The following is a 6,631-nucleotide window of genomic DNA, read 5'->3' as shown; positions in this document are numbered from 1 at the left end:
ATGAGGAAGAAGATAATGATGAGAAGTACCGATCTATGTTCTCTGAATGCTTTCATACCGCAATGGACGACAATGAAGAAGAAGGAGGTGAAGAACAGGCATCGAGATGATCCCGTTGATGATGATCTTCGTCGGGCCATTTCGATGCAAGAAGAGACTCGTGACACGGATAAGGAGAGGTTGCAGTTCGACAAGATGTTAGAGGAGCACCACAAATTGTTGTACCCAGGTTGTGAAGATGGGCATAGAAAGCTGGGTAGCATATTGGAATTGCTGAAATGGAAGGCAGAGGTCGGTGTGACTGACTCGGGATTTGAGAAATTGATGATAATATTAAAGAAGCTGTTTCCAAGAAATAATGAATTGCCCGTCAGTACATATGAAGCAAAGAAGCTTGTCTGCCCTCTAGGATTAGATGTGCAGAAGATACATGCATGCATTAATGACTGTATCCTCTACCGCGGTGAGAAGTACGAGAATTTGAATAAATGCCCGATATGTGGTGCATTGCGGTATAAGATCAGAAAAGATGACCCTGGTGATGTTGAGGGCGAGCCACCCAGGAAGAGGGTTCCTGCGAAGGTGATGTGGTATGCTCCAATAATACCACGGTTGAAACGTTTGTTCAGAAACAAAGAGCATGCCAAGTTGTTGCGATGGCACATGGAAGAACGTAAGAAAGACGCGATGTTGAGGCACCCCGCTGATGGTCGGCAGTGGAGAAACATCGGGAGAGAGTTTCCGGATTTTGCAGGTGAGGCAAGGAACTTATACTTTGGTCTAAGTACAGATGGCATGAATCCTTTTGGGGAGCAGAGCTGCGATCACTGACACCTGGCCCGTGACTCTATGTATCTACAACCTTCCTCCTTGGTTGTGCATGAAGCGGAAGTTCATTATGATGCCGTGCTTATCCAAGGCCCAAAGCAACCGGGCAACGACATTGATGTGTACCTAAGGCCATTAGTCGATGAACTTTTGGAGTTGTGGGCCAAACCAGGTGTACGTGTGTGGGATGAGCACACGGAGCAAGAATTTGACCTACGAGCGTTGCTATTCGTAACCATCAATGATTGGCCTGCTCTCAGTAACATTTCAGGACAGACGAACAAAGGATACAATGCATGCACACACTGTTTAGACTGAAAGTAAATATTTGGGAAAAAGCAGAAAAGTTGTGTACCCGTTCAATCGTCGTTTCCTTCCGCGCAAGCATCCCTTAAGGAAAAAAGGCAAGCATTTCGATGGCGAGGCAGACCGCCGTCCGAAGCCTGTCCCCCGTAGTGGTGCTGATATATTTGACATGGTGAAGGATTTAAATGTTATCTTTGGAAAAGGTCCAGGCAGTCGACCTGTTCCGAAAGACGATGACGGACACGCGCCCATGTGGAAGAAGAAATCTATTTTCTGGGAGCTAGAATATTGGAAAGTCCTGGAAGTCCGCTCTGCAATCGACGTGATGCACCTGACCAAGAATCTTTGTGTGAATATTCTAGGTTTTCTGGGCGTGTATGGAAAGACAAAAGATACAACAGAAGCACGGGAGGACCAGGAACTTCATAAAGGACGAAACGGCAATCATCCAGGGCAGTTTGTAGGGCCTGCCAGCTACGCTCTTACCAAACAAGAGAAGGAGATCTTTTTTGAAGCCCTATTCAGTATCAAGGTTCCGTCTGGTTTCTCGTCGAATATAAAGGGGATAGTAAATATGAAGGAGAAAAATTCCAGAACCTGAAGTCCCATGACTGTCACGTGCTTATGACACAATTGCTTCCGATTGCATTGAGGGGACTTCTACCAGAAAATGTTCGACTAGCCATTGTGAAGATATGTGCATTCTGAACGCAATTTCTCGGAAGGTAATGGATCCGAAACTTTGTCAGATTACAGGAAGATGTGGTCCAATGTCTTGTCAGCTTCGAGTTGTTGTTCCCACCATCCTTCTTCAATATTATGACGCACCTCCTCGTTCACCTAGTTGAAGAGATTAGAATTCTCGGTCCTGTATTTCTACACAATATGTTCCCCTTCGAGAGGTTCATGGGAGTCTTAAAGAAATATGTTCATAACCGAGCTAGGCCGGAAGGAAGTATCTCAAAGGGCTACGGAACTGAGGAGGTCATTGAGTTTTGTGTTGACTTTCTTCCTGACCTTAAGCCGATTGGTGTTCCTGAATCTCGGTATGAGGGGAGGCTGACTGGAAAAGGCACACTAGGAAGGAAAGCAACGGTGTGGAGGGACAAGATTTCTTTCAATCAAGCACACTACACAGTTCTATACAATTCCAGCTTGGTGGCTCCGTACATCGAGAAACATAAGAATGTTTTACGAGAAATAAACCCGGGCCAGCCCGAGTCCTTGATTACACGTCAACACATGAATACCTTCGAGCTTGGTTGCAAAGACATCTCATTAATGACCCATCTGCGGTGGAGCAGCTGTACTTGTTGGCCAGGTTACCATCTTCAAACATATGTACATTCCAAGGGTACGAGATAAATGGGAATACATTTTACACGATCGACCAAGATAAAACGAGCACCAACCAAAACAGCGGTGTCCGCTTCGATGCAACAGACGAGAATGGGCAGACCACCACATATTATGGATACATAGAGGAGATATGGGAACTTGACTATGGTCCCACTTTTAAGGTCCCTTTGTTTCGGTGCAAATGGGTGAAGCTCAGCGCTATACATATTGACGATAAGTACGGTATGATAACAAGTGGATCCCAACAATCTTGCGTACTGACGAGCCTTTTGTCCTAGCCAGCGAGGTGGCTCAAGTTTTCTACGTGAAGGACATGTCTAGCAAATCAAGAAAAAGAAATCAACAAAAGAATACATCAACCGAGGAGCCAAAGCGCCACATAGTTCTTTCGGGGAAAAGAAACATCGTGGGAGTGGATGACAAGACAGACATGTCAGAAGATTATAATAAGTTTAAAGAAATTTCGCCCTTCACGGTGAAAATTGACCCAAGTATCTTGCTAAATGATGAAGATTCTCCATGGCTACGGCGTAGAAGATCACAACACTAGATGGCGATGTAATAATGTATTCTTCATATATAGTTCCTAAGACAATCTCTACATTTATGTAATAATGAGAACCCTTTCCCCAACACTGTTAGAGGAGACGGAGTCTTTCACGGGCTTGCATGGAAATTTTTCCGAGGAGCAGCTTCCGAAGATGCCGTAGGGCGTGTGCACCAACGACATCTTCGAGAAGCTGCGCCACGGGAGATTTCCCAACCCTTTCCTTCATCCATGGGAATGAAACTGTGCTTGGCTTGTTGATCTGCTTGGCAAGGCGTATCGATGCTCCTTTTATAGGCACGGCACCGCTTCTACTTTGTCTTATTCCTTCGACAGGCCGTCGTGCGCTACATGCTTTATCTCATCGAGCAGTGCGTCCACCCATGCGTCCTTATCCTGCCGACACCTTTAGTCGCGGTTGCAGCCACCAACCGTGACAAAAGGTTACCGACACATCCTTATCCTGCCGACAGCTTTAGTCGCGGTTGCAGCCACCAACCGTGACAAAAGGCCCTCCTAGATAAGCCTCCCCCAGTCTTTTGTCGCGGTTTAAGCCTCCACCCGGGATGAAAGTTTCGCGCGCCACTTCGTTCCCGCCTATTTTCTTCCCGCATTCCCGCCATTTTTCCACTATATATATGTAGGCTTGGACTCATATCTGCAAACCTCATCACTCTCTCCCATGGCTTCCATCGTATGTCTAACACCCCGGGAGGCGGAGGCGCTTTGCGCCTCGAACTACCCCTGCCCGCCCGGCTACCGCGTCCCGACCGGCTGGTTGCTGAGCGTCGGAGGCGTACCGGTCCCTCCTATCCCTCTTGGTGTGCCACGCGAGATGGCCATCACGAACCACTACTATTTCGAGCTCACGCCTGAGCAGCGGAGGAATCCCCAGTGGCATCCCGACTACAGCCCGACTTGGGACAGCTTCTTCATCAATCGGCGTGAGAGGGCGGTTGCCAGGTACGAGGAGGACGGCCCGCCTCCTTCGAACTTCAACGAGGCCGGCCGTCGGATGTGGTGGCGCGGCCGGACTCTCCAGAGCGTCCTGGCCTATCGTGGCCCCCGCCTGCGCTACCCTCAATCCCAGCCCACGCGTGCTCACCCGCCGAGGTTGGACAACCGCGACCCCGATGCTAGCGACGATGACGTCGGCGACTATGATGACTACAGTGGCGAGTATTATAGGGCTAGGCACGACTATGATTGAATGGCTCCAACATTCAAATCTGGCCATGTATCTTAATTTTCAGTTGAGCTCTGTACTTTAATTTCAGTTCAGTCGTAATGTAATAAATTTCGTGTCAACCACTTTATTGAACAAACAACCATCAACGACTTTATAAACTAAATTTAAACTAATAGAACCGACAACGACTTTATTGAAATTACAATAAAATAGATAAATTACTAGTCTAGTCTCAGTCGTCGTCGGAGGTTGTCTCCGTCCAAATGTCATCCCACCGAGGGTCGTCTTCGGTCCAAGTTGTATTCGGGTTCTCGAGCTCGAAGTTGGCGACGACCCGACGGTGGCGCCTGTTGGACCTGCGTTGTGCCCTAAGGATAGCGAAGAACGCGTCGGTGTTCTCGACGTCGTTGGGGAACTGCGCCCTCCACTGGCGCATCAACTGCTCGTCGTGCTCGGCGATGGCGATCCTGCGCTGCACCTGGCGGTGCCGTCGACGGTCCTCGTCGTCGACGAGGCACGGCGGTGGCGCGAGGAACTCTACCTCCTCTAGCGATTCAACATCCGGGAAGTTCATGTCGCGCCGTGGCCGCCGAAAACGCCACGCCGCCGCGTCGTAAGCGCGCGCCGCCAGCTCCGGCGTGTTGTACGTGCCGAGGGTGAGGCGGAAGCCACCGGCGCGTATCTCGGCGTAGAACCTACCGCTCGGACGCACTCGAACGCCACGGAAACCGGACGCCCCTCGACGACGTGGAGGCATCCCGGAGATGAATGAGCGGAGGAGGCGGTGGCGACGTGTGGTTGCACCCGCACTCGTCGCTATATATAGCGCACGCGGGGCATGGCACGTGTAAGCCACGGCTACACACGTCGCACGCCGGCGTCGACGGGTGAGGCACGTGGAAGCGGTGGCCACACGTCGCACGACAGCGTCGGCGGGTGAGGCACGTGGAAGCGGTGGCCACACGTCGCACGACGGCGTCGACGGGACGCGACACGTGTGGCACGGCGGCGGTGCAAAGGGGTGAAACATACCCGACTATCAACGTTTCATATGACGCGAGTTGTAAATAGGTATATGGATGTCATATTCATGTTCATTACCTTTTTCTGATCAATATTCATATATAAAACATTTCTATTTGAGTTACCATTCAAAAGTTATTGAAATAATACTTTTATTAATTTAAAATACAAAAAATAAAGGGTGAAGAGGCCTCTAGATGGGCTGATCCGTGGCACAGCCCATCCAACGGCTCTAGGCCGTTGGAATCAAACGGCCAGAGCCGTTGGATGGGCTGTGCCGCGGATCAGCCCCAAAGGCCTTTTGTCGCGGGTGGGGGCTTGACCCGCGACAAAAGACCCCCCCTAATGTCGCGGGTGGGGGCGCGACCCGCGACAAAGGGGTCTTTGTCGCGGGTCAAGCCCCCACCCGCGACAAAAGGGGGTAGGTATAAGAGGGGCCGTCGCGGGCGGAGCCGCCACCCTCGACTCCCGGAGGCCAACACTTAGACAAATTTGCGCCGCCGGGCTGCCCCAGTCGCCGCCGCCGCCGCCGTTCGCCGGCGTTCCTCGTCCTCCGACGCGCCGCCTCGACCTCCTCTGCCGCGCCGCCGCGCTCCTCCTCTCGCCGTGCGCCGCCTCGACCTTCTCCGACGCCGCGCCGCCTCGACCTCCTCCTCTGCCGCGCCGCCGCGCCCGTCGACCCCCTCCGACGCCGCCGCGCCGCTCGACCTCTCAGGTAGCACACCACGCCGCGCCACGCCGCCGCCGCCGCCGTGCCATTGGCCTGCAGACGCCGCGCGCCGCCGCCTCGGCCATTTTTTTTAATTTTTTAGTTTTTAGTTAATTAGTTTTATGTAATTTTAGTTAATTTTAGTAGTTAGTAGTTAGTTTGTAGTTAGTTAGTTAGTTAGTTAGTACAGTTTTAGTTTTAGGTTTAATTAGTTAGTATAGTTTTTGTTACTTACTATATATAGTTTTAGTTTTAGATTTAGTTATTATAGTTTTAGGTTTAGTTAGTATAGTTTTAATTATAAGTTTTAGGTTTAGTTAGTATAGTTTTAATTAGTTTTAGGTTTAGTTAGTATGTATTAAGTTAATTAGTATATGTATTAAGTTAGTTAGTTTAGTTAATTCTTATATTTATGTATTTAGTTAGTTAGTATATGTATGGATTTAGTTTGTAATTTAGTATATGTATGTACTTAATTAGTTAGTATATGTATTTTGTATAGTTAGTTTATAATTAGTATATGGATTTAGTTTGTGCTTTAGTATATGTATTTGGTATACGGACGACTCCTCCACCGACACCCTCTCTCGCAAACTAGCTAGCGTCGCCGACACCCTCTCTCTCGCAAACACGCGTCCACCGACACCCTCTCTCTCTCTCGCAAACACGC

Source organism: Lolium perenne, chromosome 7 (genome assembly GCF_019359855.2).
Source record: "Lolium perenne isolate Kyuss_39 chromosome 7, Kyuss_2.0, whole genome shotgun sequence".
NCBI lineage: Eukaryota > Viridiplantae > Streptophyta > Magnoliopsida > Poales > Poaceae > Lolium > Lolium perenne.
Note: the sequence above shows the minus strand (reverse complement) of the source record.